General features: G+C 46.1%; 2 long non-coding RNA genes across 2 annotated transcripts in view; one reads left to right on the top strand and one right to left on the bottom strand.

Annotated features, from left to right (window-relative positions):
* LOC139263801 (uncharacterized) overlaps positions 1 to 15,659 on the bottom strand; it is a 558,088-nt gene that overhangs the window by 440,039 nt on the left and 102,390 nt on the right. The gene's annotated exons all lie outside the window — the stretch shown is intronic.
* Positions 1,107 to 9,964, top strand: LOC139263800 (uncharacterized). Its single transcript, XR_011593209.1, has 3 exons — positions 1,107 to 1,168; positions 3,847 to 3,939; positions 9,941 to 9,964. It is a non-coding gene; the product is annotated as an uncharacterized lncRNA (long non-coding RNA).

A 15,659-nucleotide genomic window follows, 5' to 3' on the forward strand; every position in this document is an offset into this window, starting at 1 on the left:
GATAGGTGAGATGAGGTAAGGTGGAAGGAGGTTCATGTAGAGAATAAACACTGACATAGACCAGTTGGGCCGAAAGGCCTGTTTCTGTGTTGCAAATTCTATGTGAAGATCATAGGAGGAAGGGAAAGACCGAGAGTGATGAGGGCCTGATATTAACGTGGAGGCAGGAAGGGTGTGGGGGAGCCCGGTAGTGGGTGAAAAACCTGGGATAGCAGGGGAAGTGGAGGCCCCGCCAATCAGGTCCTCATTTATTAATGTTCTGCAGACTCCTGCCCGACAGAGTGCCAGCCTGGCCAGTGGGTGGAAATGGTTACAACTATTTTGTTGCAACATTAATACAAGTGCCCCCTTATTAAAGGGGGGCAGTAAAACCGACACAATAAACAAATTAACTTTTGGCAGTAAACTTAATTCAAATTAAAATGTGGTTGCCAGGGATGATGATGCACTCCAGTTCCTCCGGTGCCCACCTCTTAGAAGTGGTTACAAGCAGCAGGAGGCCCACAGCCAGGGACCCGTGGGAACAGTCCCAGCAATTAGTGGGATGGGGGTGGGAGGGGGGGAGCCTGAGTCAGTAATCAGGAGGGGGAGAAGAGGAAGTATCCGTGCTGTAATCAAGAGCAAGGAGTCTGCTGATGGCCAGGATCGGAATGGGGAGGTGGGTGTAGGGAATCCCGAAAGCTTTTCCTGTGAGTCCTGGGGGAGCACTCCTGCTTCTCCTGGCCCACAAGTTTGAAAACTCGCCTGGCCCTTTTCTGGCCAGTCGGCTCCTTCCGCCATCTTGCTGCTGCCAGGCCGTAGACAGCACAGGACTTCCCCAGTGGTGAGGTTAAAAATAAGCTGTGGCGCCAATGACATCGTCAGGCCGCGAATTTTGCATGCTAAGTAAACCCACGCCGGCATTTAGTGAGAGTCTTGTCCAGGGCCTGTCCCCCGACCCTTTCCCGCCCAACGGGGCTGGGGGGTTAAAATCGAGGCCGAGGAGTTCCACAGTTTTGAGGTTCTGGGAAAGAATGAGTTAAAGCAGCAAGCAGGGTGATCTGTCTTGACTTCAATATAGTGACGAGGCAGGAAGAAGGAAGAGTGCGGGGGACAGCATATGTGGAGCTTAACGGGAACAAGAGCAGCTTTTCTGTTCAAGAGGAAAACGCCGATGAAACAGCAGGAGGTGGAAGTTCTACTCAATTCCGTTCTTGTTGATAACATTGGAAGTGGGTGGATGGGAGTTACTGTACTGTACCCAGTGTACTTGTTCCAAGGTTACAGCAGTACGTCAGGCTCCTTTTCCCATTGAAAGTTTTCAGCGCCCAGTAGCTACAGGAAGGAGGAATAGTACTTCAGTGCATTCCTTCTACGGCCTATTGGTGACAGCAATGTGCTGACAATCTGTTATATTTACTTTCTGGGGTTGCTCCAGGGAGATTGGAACAAGCTGAAGCAAATTCGAAACAGGCATTAAAAAAGCAGGGGATGTCGCAGCGCATTGTGCAATCGCCATTGGGTGACTAGCTTAAATCGCAGAATCTTTACAAGGATCCTCTCCACCCACCACCCCCACACCTCGCAACAAATAAAGCTTGTGTTCTCTGGCGAATACCTTCTGATTACCTGCATGCAAACAAGATATTAAATGGCTGCCTTATCCAGACTAGCAAGGCCAGACCTGCCCCACAAAAGCCTCGCACCTGCCACTCGTCCCGTTCCGTAGGTATTGCTGGCGATGTATCGAAGGTAATATCAAGGGTGCAAAAATGTTTTAATGCAATTTTTGGGGCAAAAAGTTTTATCCAACGCAGCCATACCATGCCACAGGACCTTCCTCCACGATAGGCATTTATCACCTTTAAATTACAGGAGGAACACTATTGTGTAATTAACCTAATCTGCATATCCAAATTAGATCTAATTCACAAAATACATTAATATGTAATGGTATAATTATATCTTCCAAGTTCTGTTGGATTTACGTATGGAAATTACATGTAATTAGTACAACTCATTAGTGTAATCTCAAATGCCATAATCCGTTACATAACTCCTTTTTCCTTAACGTACACTTTCAAATTCTAACATTTTCCCCGCTCTAACTTAATTTGAATATGTAAATCGTATGTAAATTGCCTAATTTATTCACACTTTCCATTTTAGTACCACACGCCCATAAATTCCATAAAATGGAACATACAGAATAAGTCACTGGATTATAAATATATTATACAGGTATACACAAGTCAATCTCCCGTGGCATTGCAAATCGGGAATCAAGTTCAAGGGGCCGAAATTGCCCGCCCCCCCCACCAACTAAGAATAGGTGCACTAACTGATATTTAAGATTTTTCTCCGCCCCAATTCATGGGGCGGATCTTGTGCCGATATTCGGCTCTTTGCCGTCTATTTCTGGTCGGCGAGGGTGCTGAAGGGTGGAAAGGTCCTTCGGTCGGGTCGGGCACCTCAACGAGTCGTCAGCACGTCACTGATGACGTCAGCGCTATACGGACGTGCTGCATCGCGCTGCCACGTCACAACGTCCCTCCCCTCAGTTAAAGGGGAGGGCCACTGCAAGCTCTGCAAGAAGTTTAGGCCCACTGGACCACCAAGGAAGGTTTCGGCTGAGCCAGCGGCCTGGCACCCAAGGGGTTCCGATGCTGCCTATCGGCATCCCGGCAAAACACGTGGCCACCATTGTCGGGCCAACCTCGGAATCAGCCCAACAATTAAAACAAAATGGCAGCGCGCCCTCCCCTTTAAGGGTGGACACGCCACCTAGGCACACACAGCTTCCCGCAGGGGAAACCTGTCAGTGGCACCGACCGCTGCCGGCACCAGTCCCGCAGGGCAATTTCCCACCGGTCAGTGTGGGGTTGGTGCATGTCCGATTGGGCAGCAACATGGGCGGCGCAGAAACTCGTTCCCACCTCTCCCAAACTGGGGACAATTTCAAATGGGTCAGCCCATCTGCCTGCCCCCAGTCGGTGAGGCTATCCGCTCCATGGTCGCCACTTAGAGGCGGTAATGGAGCTTTAGGAGGGGGAGAATTTTGTCTACCAAGTGTGGTGTTCAGGAGAAGCAGGGTTAAACAGCAGTAATTGGCACCAGGTCATACAGGTGTAATTTGGTCCCCATTTCAAAGTACTACATTGCGTCCTTATTTTTACATAACACTATTATTGCTCACAGTTAAACAGCAACACTCATGGCAATTTGAGAAACAAAGTACAGTTGGCTGGACAGCGGTTTCTCGATAATACAGGTGGAGAAGCTTGTAGATTTAAACTGAGGCACTACAGCTCCATCATAGAACATATACTGGACAAAGTTGTACGAACGTATACCAGGTCACAGTCTAAGGATAAGGGGTAAGCCATTTAGGACCGAGATGAGGAGGAACTTCTTCACCCAGAGAGTGGTGAACCTGTGGAATTCTCTACCACAGAAAGTTGTTGAGGCCAATTCACTAAATATATTCAAAAAGGAGTTAGATGCAGTCCTTACTACTAGGGGGATCAAGGGGTATGGTGAGAAAGCAGGAATGGGGTACTGAAGTTGCATGTTCAGCCATGAACTCATTGAATGGCGATGCAGGCTAGAAGGGCCGAATGGCCTGCTCCTGCACCTATTTTCTATGTTTCTATGTTTCTAAGTTGACAGAAGTGTAGCCAAAACAGGTCTCCAGGAAGTAAGTTTTTTTGTAGACAGGAATTACTCAGATATAGACAGGAATTACTCTGATATTAGCAGGAAATATACAGATGTACAATATATTAAAATCGTATGTCCTCCCTACAAACCCTCACTTTCTGTTGTCACTCTCAGATATCAGTTAAAATTGTAGTTGTTTCCCAGCAGGCAAAGAAGGACACTGCGGTTTTGGGTGGCCTTGCCATCTCAAAAGAGCACGCTAAGATCCCAGACAGCAGGATCCTGATAGTTTTCCAACAGGTAAGTAACCTGCACCAATTTAAATGTCCGCCTGTGCAAGTACAATTAAAATAGCCTCAACAACTACTACTTGCATTTATATAGCACCTTTAATGTAGGAAAACGTTCACAGGAGGGTTATCAAACAAAATTTATACCGAACCGCATAAGGAGTTATTAGGACAGGTTTTAAGGAGCCTCTTATAGGAGGAGTGATCGGGAGGCAAAGAGGTTTAAGGATGAAATTCCAGAGTTTTGGGCTTAGGCAGCTGATGGCATGGCCACCAACAGTTGAGTGAAGAAAATTGGCGCTGCGCAAGAGGCCAGAATTAGATGCGTACAGATATCTGGGGGTGGGGTTGTGGGGCTGGAAGAGGTTACATGAACAGGGAAGGGCAACTTTTGACTATATACCTTTCTATTGTAATTTATCCTCCCTGTTTGGTCTACCCAACCTTGACAACTCTGATGACAAGAGGGTTGGTGTATGGCCTGCTTGAGGCCTACTGCTAATACTCCGCGATCAGCCACGATAGACATGACACCCCCCCTCCCATCCTCTCATAGGTAGATGCGCTTTAGCTCTTTAAGCCCACCTGGCTGATGGGGACGGGGTAATGAATGATCCCACAAGTTGGCAACGAGTGCCATCATGGCTCTAACAGACTTGTTTCAACATAGATGCAGCAGCTCAAAACACCTGAAGCTGGAGTCGACAATCTTTAGCGCACTCAAGAAATCTGAAGATGGGAGCGGGGTAGGTTGGGGAATGTAACTTGGTGCAGCAGACCATCCGCTCAACCAATGCGATGTAAATCGGGTAGGTTCTACAAGGGGCAGTCAATCAGCTCCACTCTGCCGAGCTAGTTGAAAATGACCCCCATTATATTCTATTCGTATTGAACTTTATAGAGGTCAGGCCAGACTCAAATGTTTTACTTCAGACTACATATAGATAAACTCCGAGATTCTTCACTCTACTTCGTTGTTTCCCTGGAGTTGGTTTCATGCTGGAATAAATTTAGAGAAGATGCACAGTAAATACGAAGAACAACTTGTATCGCTATAGAACTTTCAACACAGAAAAATGTCCTAAGGCACTTCATAGAGAACAGGCCAGATTCACTGTGGTATCTATTCGATTTCACCGGGCACAACCCTCTGTATCACCGACCACATGCCATTTGGCACCTGGTCACCCTATCGTGCACAGCATCTGATGCCTACATTTATGCAGCATGCATAGACATTCATGAGAGAAGACAGCTGCCCTGCTTCGAGCCAGCAGTTGAAGCAGGGCAGCTTCAGTTAATCCAAATGACGAGAGTGGGTCTTCCACTCCAAAGATGACATGAAAAGATTGCATCTGTAGTCATGCTATTAGGGAATTCACTATCAAAAGGAAAATAAGAGCAATTTAGTCCAAGCGTAAAGGCATTATTCCCCAAAATAGTTTATCCAGACTGGGATGGCACAATGCCATGAGACCATAACATCACACAAGCTGCTCTGGCCTGCAGCAGACTGAATTTTACTTGATTAATTCATGCAACACATCAACTTCCTACCTTCACCAACTGACAGTTGAGCCATATCTGAAAGTAGACTGGCATGTTAAAATATCTTCTGTAATGTAATTGTGTTTGATTATAGATCATTCAATCTTTTATATACAGTACCAGACTTTCAATTAAATTAAAGGTATCAATGGTCACAAATTCTCTTAATCCAAAAGCACTGTATTTGTATAACTATTGATGAAAGAAATACGTAAAAGATATTAGACACTGTAGTTGAAGAACCACATTTTTGATTTAATTATACAGTTTCTTTTCAAAAGACTAATGTGGTTATCCCTTAAAGGGATTGACCTAATTGACTTTTTTTGACAGTCTGGTCTGTAGATTAGTGGAAAGCCTGATCTTTCATAGTGATGGCACAAGAGGTCTTTAATCTCATAGATGACCCAATTTTAATCAATTGGGCCTTTTGCTACAGACGGCAGCTTAGCTGCTGATGTTCGAAGAGACCCATCTGTTTCAGAACAAGAAGGAGCCCCCCCTCCAAATCATTTCCAGATGAGGAGTTAAGGAATCAAGATCATTGTTCTTAGCGGGGATTTTAATTTTGGTCTTTTTGGAGAACCTAGGCAAATTTGGAAAAGAATTGGACCCCGAATCTCCACTGGTGAATGATCAGTGAAAATGTCTGAAAATAGAAGTGTCGCTGGGGATCTCCTGCCAAACTTAGGGCAAGAGGTCAGGAAAACATAGAAACATAGAAAAATAGGTGCAGGAGTAGGCCATTCGGCCCTTTGAGCCTGCACCTCCATTCAATAAGATCATGGCTGATCATTCCTTCAGTACCCCTTTCCTGTTTTCTCTCCATACCCCTTGATCCCCTTAACCGTAAGAGCCATATCTAACTCCCTCTTGAATATATCCAGTGAACTAGCATCAACAACTCTCTGCGGCAGGGAAATCCACTCTCTGAGTGAAGAGGGTTCTCCTGATCTCAGTCCTAAATGGCCTACCCCTTATCCTAAGACTATGTCCCCTGGTTCTGGACTTCCCCAACATCGGGAACATTCTTCCCGCATCTAACCTGTCCAGTTCCGTCAGAATCTTATATGTTTCTATGAGATCCCCTCTCATCCTTCTAAACTCCAGTGAATAAAGGCCCAGTTGATTCAGTCTCTCCTTATATGACAGCCCAGCCATCCCTGGAATCAGTCTGGTGAACCTTCGCTGCACTCCCTCAATAGCAAGAACGTCCTTCCTCAGACTAGGAGACTAAACTGAATACAATATTCCAGGTGAGGCCTCACTAAGGCCCTGTACAACTGCAGTAAGTCCTCCCGCTTCTATATTCAAGTCCCCTAGCTATGAAGGCCAACATACCATTTGCCTTCTTTACCGCCTGCTGTACCTGCATGCCCACTTTCAGTGACTGATGAACCATGACACCCAGGTCTCGTTGCACCTCCCCTTTTCCTAGTCTGTCGCCATTCAGATAATATTCTGCCTTCGTGTTTTTGCCCCCAAAATAGATAACCTCACATTTATCCATATTATACTGCATCTGCCATGCATTTGCCCACTCACCTAACCTGTCCAAGTCACCTTGCAGCCTCTTAGCGTCCTCCTCACAGCTCACACCGCCACCCAGTTTAGTGTCATCTGCAAACTTGGAGATATTACACTCGATTCCTTCATCCAAATCGTCAATGTATATTGTAAAGAGCTGGGGACCCAGCACTGAGCCCTGCGGCACTCCACTGGTCACTGCCTGCCATTCTGAAAAGGACCCGTTTATCCCGACTCTCTGCTTCCTGTCTGCCAACCAGTTCCCTATCCACGTCCGTATATTACCCTCAATACCCATGTGCTTTGATTTTGCACAACAATCTCTTGTGCGGGACCTTGTCAAAAGCCTTCTGAAAGTCCAAATACACCACATCCACTGGTTCTCCCTTGTCCACTCTGCTAGTTACATCCTCAAAAAATTCCAGAAGGTTCGTCAGGCATGATTTCCCTTTCATAAATCCATGCTGACTTGATCCGATTCTGTCACCGCTTTCCAAATGCGCTGCTATTTCGTCCTTCATGATCGATTCCAACATTTTCCCCACTACTGATGTCAAGCTACCTGTGGGAATTCCAGGCCATGGCCTATTTGATCACTTAGGAGAACGCTCTTCATGGACAGGAAATCGTGGGCTGGGAATGCGGAACGTGCACTCTCAGCATGCACCAGGAGTTGGCGCATTGGAACTTTTACACCTTTGTAACTAACACAGTGCAAAATGGAATCATCTGCTAATTTACTTGTCCACAACTGTTAGCAACAGGGTCCAATTTCCAGTTGTCAATGAAATCAGATTGGGATAAAGTCTTAAAATCAAAGTTATACACTGCGTAGAGGGAAACAAATAGGTTTAGTAGGGAATGTACAGATGGAAAACTCAAATGAGACAGCATGACCTAGTTTAATAAATTACAGGAGTAATGACATAGTGGGCCATAGGGCCTACTTTGGTTGAACTCTGAGCTGCCTTTTACATAATGAAAGCAGACACAGTTCACAAGTTGACAGTTGCAGTTAGCTTCAGGCACTGGTTTCCTCTCATCGTTAGACAGTAGGGTTTGACCCAGTTTAAACAGGCCCCTTGTGATACAAATCTACTGATGACAAACATTTAGCCTATAGACATCCTCAGGTACATATAGCTCTTCTATAGAAATTGTCTCCATCAATTAGTCTGGAGCACTGATGACATGTTGGCTGCCAGAAAGGCTCCGTTTGTGTGTGGAGGAAGATTTCAGCTGTTTATTATACATAGCAAAATCATAAAAGTGATTTTTACATGTGACTATTATTTCAATATCAACAGCAAACAGTGAAAATCTCCCCCCCTGCCCCCATCACCATTGATCAGAGACTCAAGCACAAAATCCAGGCTCACACTCCAGTGCAGTACTGAGGGAGCGCTGCACTGTCGCAGGTGCCGCCTTTCGGATGAGGCGTTAAACCGAGGCCCTTTCTGTCCTCTCGGCTGGCATAAACGATCCCATGGCACTATTTTGAAGAGCAAGAGAGTTCTGCCTGGTGTCCTGACCTCTATTTATCCATTAACCAACATCACTAAAACAGATTATCTGGTCCTTATCACATTGTTGTTTGTGGGCCCTTGTTGTGTGCAATTTGGCTGCTGCACTTCCTACATTACAACAGTGTCTACACTTCAGAAGTACGTCATTGGTTATAAAGCGCTTTGAGATGTCCTGAGTTTGTGAAATGCACTATATAAATGCAATTGTTTCGGTCTTCTTTCTTTTTTTTGTAACCAGTCCTTCACAGACTGTTCCAAAATTGGCCACATCCACAGAAGTCCAACATTAGATTATAGGAAATCAATCTAAATTCAGCTTTGTTGAGAAGTGGATAAAATATCAACAAAAGGAATTGCTGCAATTATCTAAGGAGACAGCACCACCATAGGAACATGGCTCTGCACCATAGATAGGAAAGGTGATTTGGAACAGCATCCTGGATTTCTACACTTACCACGTGCAATGCTACGTTACATAAAAATAATTTGCATGCCCTAACCGTGGTTACACAGAAAATGGGGCATTGATGAGAACTGGCATGCTGACAGTCTTCAGAAAGACCAGTAACACCCCTGTGTGCCAATCAATGCCATCTTGATTTGTCACTGTCACTTTTAATGCTAAAAGAGAAATGCGGCAAACACTCCATTTTAAAAGTTTGCACTGCAGCTCTGCCAATGGCGTTCAACATGCTGACTGTACAGTAGCGGTGGGCAGTTCTATTGGCTACCATCCCCTGCCTGATCCTAGACCCACTTTGTGGTTGGCTCGGCCAGTCTCCAGATCACCCAATATTGCACTGGCCCGAAGTCAGAAATTTGCAGCAGGGCACCTATAGTCTGCTGGTGTCATGGCAACGAGGCCTAGTTTTCAAAATGGATCGATACTCCCACCGGCACCATTGGGTAGCCAGTTAGTGCACTCTAAGAAAAATGAATAAGCAAGCAGCCAATCTACTAACACCAGTTTTCCACCCGAAAGTTAAAATCTGCCCCAATAGCTTTGCAAAATATCTTAATACATGCAAGTTGTGCTGCAATGGTCCTTTAGTCCTTGCATTAGTTAGCTCTAAGGAGTTGGCCGCCCTTTATTTCCACATTATGGATTTATTTTGTAGAGAAGTTTGAAGTTTGAACACAGACCACTTGCACATGTAAGTAATAGCTACCAATCCCTGCTCTAATGGTAATTACACTGGAATTTATTATCGTTCAAACTGGCTGTGATTCAACAGGTTGCTAGCAGACCATTTTACCAAATGAATTCCTTACATTCAAACTAGGTATCTACTTGGGCTGTGGAGGATAGGGAATTAATTTGTTACTCTTCTAATTTCTCCAGTCCTGCTCACGGTACTCAATAATCTGTTCCTTTTGTACCCTTTCTACTTTTCCATGTTATACTTGGAGTAGATGCAGGGGCAGAAGAAAACATCCCATCATCATAGGCGGTCCCTCGAACGAGGATGACTTGCTTCCACGAGAGTTCACAGATGTTTCAATGAAGGACCTGATGTTCCAATCCTGAACTCCAGTTGAAGGGGTGGAAGATGCATGGATTTTTTTAATGTGTGGTGACCATTGCACACCAGCCACCACACGGGCTCGACAGAGTTAGGCCTTTATCCAGTGGCAAGGATTAACCAGGATGACTGGAGACCTGCTCTGCTGCACGGACCTAGTGCGCACACATATCGCATTGTGGGCTGGCCCGTGCTGCCTCTGGGCCCCGTACCCTCATTAGCCACACCTCCGAAGAAAACATAGGACCCATAGTATAGAATCTAGATATATAATTACATAGGATATATGGCACAGAAACAGGCCATTCGGCCCAACCAGTCCATGCTGGTGTTTATGCTCCACTCAAGCCTCCTCCTGTCTTTCCTCATCTAAATCTATTAGCGTAACCATCTTTTCCCTTCTCCCTCATATACTTGTCTAGTCTCTCCTTAAATGTATCTATACTATTCGCTTCAACCACTCCTTGTGGTAGCAAGTTCCATATTCTCACCACTATTTGGGTAAATAAATTTCTTCTGAATTCTCTATGGGATTTCTTGGTGACTATCTTATCATGATGACTTAGTTATGCTCTTCCCCACAAGTAGAAACATTCTCTCTGTATCCACTGTATCAAAACCTTTCACAATTTTAAAGACCTCTATTAGGTCACCCCTCAGCCTTCTTTTTTCAAGAGAAAAGAGACCCAGCCTGTTTATCCTTTCCTGATAGGTATACCCTCACAGTTCTGGTATCATCCTTGTAAATCTTCTCTGCACCCTCTCCAGTGCCTCTATATCCTTTTTATAATATGGCGACCAGAACTATATGGAGTACTTTAAGTATGGTCTAATCAAAGATCGATACATGTTTAGCATAACTTCCATTGTTTTCAATTCTATACCTCTAGAAATAAACCCTAGTGCTTGGTTTGCTTTTGTTGATGGCCTTGTTAACCTGTGTTGCAACTTTTAGTGATTTGTGTATTTGTATTGCAAGGCAGTATGTTAACTGCCCCATCTCCTTCAGTTTTACAATAGGTCTTCCACTTACTCTGGATATTTACATAGCATTCTTTCTTACCCCAGCAAGAGATATGCTTGGAGGTACAATCCTGAGACAGAAGGCTAGTAGTTTATGATCGTGGGAGCAATTTTTAGGTCTCCTTGTGTAATGCAACAGTTTACTGTACCATTCTGACCCACAAATACTGTATGAAGTATGAGATCCGATGTAAATAAGGTATATCTAATTGAATTTGTTCCGTTTGACGAACCTGACATTGAATCCCGCACATTTGCAGTGTGATGATGATTGTAAGCATTGCTGCCTCTTGGAGAATGACTAGCTAGAACTCATATGTTACTTCAAAGAGTGGAGGAGTGACCTCAGTCTGGGTGGATTGCTTAACAATTGTTTAGACACAAAGGCCCCGAAATTCACGGTCCCGGGAAGGACCGTTACTGCGCATTTGCGGCGGCCATTCGTCAAAATTGAATGGTCGTCGCTTTGGGCTCAGCTGGCCGCCCCGACGTAAATTCGGCCCAGGACGTCTTGCAGCGGTGTGGGCCATCGCCGATTCTTGGGGCGGTGTGGAGCTTGCGGCAGTCGTGACACGCTAAAAGTGCGCACCGCTGCCACTCCGCCCATTTTCAGCTTGAAGAAGGCGGCTCTTTAGCTAACGGTGCTCCCACCAGCTTTGAGGACCAGTACAGAGTGGCAGAGATCCCGGAGTCGTGGGAGCGGAGAGAGACAAGAAGGTAAGATCCAACCTGAGGATGGGTCGGAAGCTCCCCGGAGCCCTCGAAGTAATAGCAGCTGAGTCGGTCTCACAGAGAAGTCCAGTAAGAGATCATCTGAGGGAGATCAGCGCGCTCCGGATGGGGCGAGATCCCCTCCGTCTTGCTCAGCAACAAGTCCATGAGCCTCTTCAATGGACCGGAGGAGTTCAGTACAGAATCCGCACTCAAGGGGAGGGAGAGAAGATGGGGAAAGAGAGAGGGTGAAGGAGAGGTAAAGAGAGAGGGGAAGAGGAGGAGAAAGAGAGGAGAGAAGGAGGGAGAGAGAAAGAGAGGGTGAGAGAGGGAGAGGAAGAGAGAGAGAGGAAGATAGAAAGAGAGGTGAGAGAGAGAGGGGGAGAGGGAAAGAGAGAGGGAGAGAGAGGGAAGGAAGCAAAAGAGAAAGGAGAAAGAGATAGGTGAGGAAAGGGAATGAGAAACAGAAAGAGAAAATTTGATTGGGAGAGAGAGAAATAGAGAAATAAGAATAAAGAAAGAAAAAAGGGGGAAAAAACTAGAGAGAGAGAGAGAAGTAGAGATCCCGAGATTCACCGAGAGAAAACTGAAATCTCAATCCATGGGCTCAGACTGGAAACGTCGCCCCAGCTCTGCATTCTAAGCGGTAACAAATGGGAATCTGTTCAACCTCTGCCGCCTCCAGGCTAGATCCATCCTCTGTCATCAAACTACAGTATGCAGATGATGCTTGCTTCTGCGCACAGTCGGAGGCCAAACTTCAAACCATCGTCAACACCTTCACCGAGGCGTATGAAAACATAGGCCTTATACTAAACATCTATAAGACAAAGGTCCTCTACCAACCTCACCTTGCCACACAGCACACCCGGTTATCAAAATCTACGTTGAGGCCTTGGACAACGTGGACCATTTTCCATACCTCGGGAGCCTACTGTCAGCAAGGGCAGATATCGATGACGAGGTCCAACAGCGCCTTCAGTATGCCAGTTCGGTCGCCTGAGGAAGAGAGTGTTTGAAGACCAGGACTTCAAATCTGGCATCAAGCTTATGGTCTACAGGGCTGTAGTGATACCCGCCCTCCTATATGGTTCAGAGACGTGGACTATATACAGCAGACATCTCAAAGCGCTGAAGAAGTACCACCAACACTTCCTCTGCAAGATCCTGCACATCCATTGGGAGGACAGATGCACCAACGTCGGTGTTCTCACCCAGGCCAACATCTCCAGCATCGAAGCACTGACTATGCTTGATCAGCTCCACTGGGCCAGCCACATCGTCCGCATGCCGGACACGAGACTCCCAAAGTATTCACTCTCTCAGAGCCTCAACACGGCAAGCAAGCCCCAGGTGAGCAGAGGAAACATTTCAAGGACACCCTAAAACCTCCTTGATAAAGTGCAACATTCCCAATGGCACCTGGGAATCCCTGGCCCAAGACCGGCCAAAGTGGTGGAAGAGCTTCCAGGAGGGCACTTAGCACCTCGAGTCTCATCGCCAAGAGCAACCAGAAACCAAGCGCAGGCTGCGGAAGGAGCATGTATCAACCCAAGCTCCCCACCCACCCTTTCCTTCAACCACTGTCTGCCCCATCTGTGTCAGAGACTGTAGGTCCCACATTGGACTCTTCAGTCACCTGAGAACTCACTTTTAGAATGGAAGCAAGTCTTCCTTGTCTCTGAGGGACTGCCTATGATGATGATAATAATGCTCACCTCATTTTACAGCAGCCCAGATATAGGTGCGAAAAATAAAGATTTAACACATAATCAATACAGCTATAAACTACCAGAACAATAAACAGTGCAGAAAAATAACATATAAACATCATTTACCACCTTTGTGCATTTCCTTTTGCATGTGTCTAACCTGTGACTTTGCCTCAGTGTCTGCCCTGTGGCTGACTCATGGGTCTGGGAAGGCTGCTGTCTTCCCTGCCTGAAAGCTACAGATGTCCTTAGGACACCTTCGAGCAGCTTTGGGCCTGGAAGGGCCGGCTGGCGATTGGTCAACACCCTCCTGGGATGGTTCAGCCTGGCTTGCCTCGGGCGAGGTCATGCATGGAGGCACTGGCAAAGTGACAGGTCTGAGGCTAGGAATGCTGCGAGCCGGAGGGAGCGCATCATCTGTATCCTGGCCCGAGGAGCCTGAGTAAGTCACCAGGGGCGGCATAATACCACCACCACCAATCTGAGGGAGCTTCGGTCGGTGGTGTGGCGCCACACCAGAAGGTCTCCCGTGGCCCGTGGTGGACCCAAGCGCGAAAGCAACACTGAGGTCTCGGGGGGCATCCAGCTGAGACTGCATGTGAGCAGCCACAGTCTGAAAGACACCAAGATATGACAGCGCTTAGACGCTCCGTCGACTCTTGCAGAGCGGCGGCCATCCTCACCAAAGCAGCACCGATACGCTTGTTCCTTCGCACCAGTGCTGCAATGGCAGCTGCCACATCACCCTAAGGGTGAATTTCCCATGGGAATAATGCCCCATTAAGACTGCAAACTTTCAGCTTTGCAGGGCTAATAAAACTGCAACACTTTTTTGTGGTCAAAAAGCTAAATTTGGATCCAATCGCTGCCGCAAACTTTGCGGCGCTAATCGAGGGAAAAAAGGCCTCAACACCACCAGCTTTCTGGCTGCACTGAATTTCGGCCCCAAAGTTTACCCGGGTCTCAGAGAATTTTAGTATTGATTCTTGAATTTACATGATCTTTGCAATTGGCTATCTAGTCTTTAACCATCTGTGTTTACTGTTCCTTTAAAAACTATTTGTGATTGACAAGTTTTGTTTAATTGTGTAAGAAACCCTTTTCATCTTCCTTTGTCTCCATTCACATTTCAAAACCGGAGCAGGATATGCATTGCACTGCCTCAAGGTTTCTTTAGTGAACACACTATTCATCAAACAGTTAAATGAACCGAAGCTACTGGAAATACTACATCAATATTCTAATTTATGGATAAGCTTTTCTTGTTTGTGCCAAATTTGAAGAATTAATGAAATTTTGCTAAGTTCATTATTTTGTAACAGGATTATCATAGGCGGTCCCTCGAACGAGGATGACTTGCTTCCCCGAGAGTTCACAGATGTTTCAATGAAGGATCTGATGTTCCAGTCCTGAACTCCAATTGAGTGGGTGGAAGATGCCTGTGCGTGGATTTTTTTAACGTGTGGTGACCGTTGCACATCAGCCACCACACGGGCTCGACAGAGCTAGGCCTTTATCCAGTGGCAAGGGTTGAACCAGGATGACTGGTGACCTGCTCTGCTGCACGGACCTAGTGCGCACACATATCTCAATGTGGGCAGGCTCATGTTGCCTCTGGGCCCCGTACGCTCTTTCACTGCATAGGATTATACTCGTGAGACATCAAACAGCTGTTTACTGTAATCCAGTGACATCATCTGTGTTTGCTCTTGCTTCTGTTTAATTTTACTTCTTAAAAGGAAAGTAAAATGTTAAGAAGTAAAGTATTATTAAGAAGTATAGGGTTGGAAATTCGGTACTGCCCATTTTGAGGCGCTAATGGCGACGGGTCAGTAAATTTTGCACCGAGAAATGGTTTGCGTCTGCATCCACAAAATTTATCTGCTGGACCCTGAGTGTGGAGCGGAGTGCTAAGGGAGGCGTTTCACACCTCATTTAGGGTGTTAGGCCGCCTGAACAACTGAAAATCCTGAGCTAAAGGGCCGACCTCCGGGCACTCTAAGAGAGGCTTCCCTGGGGAAACAAAATTGGGCAAGAAAACCCACCAAAAACATTCCCAATACATTGCTGACACCACATAAACATAAATCACAAAAATTAAAAAATTAAAAAACAATCACACTTACCTCAGGTAGACATTTCTTCCCTCAATGCCACCAG

Source organism: Pristiophorus japonicus, chromosome 5 (genome assembly GCF_044704955.1).
Source record: "Pristiophorus japonicus isolate sPriJap1 chromosome 5, sPriJap1.hap1, whole genome shotgun sequence".
Taxonomy (NCBI): Eukaryota; Metazoa; Chordata; class Chondrichthyes; family Pristiophoridae; genus Pristiophorus; species Pristiophorus japonicus.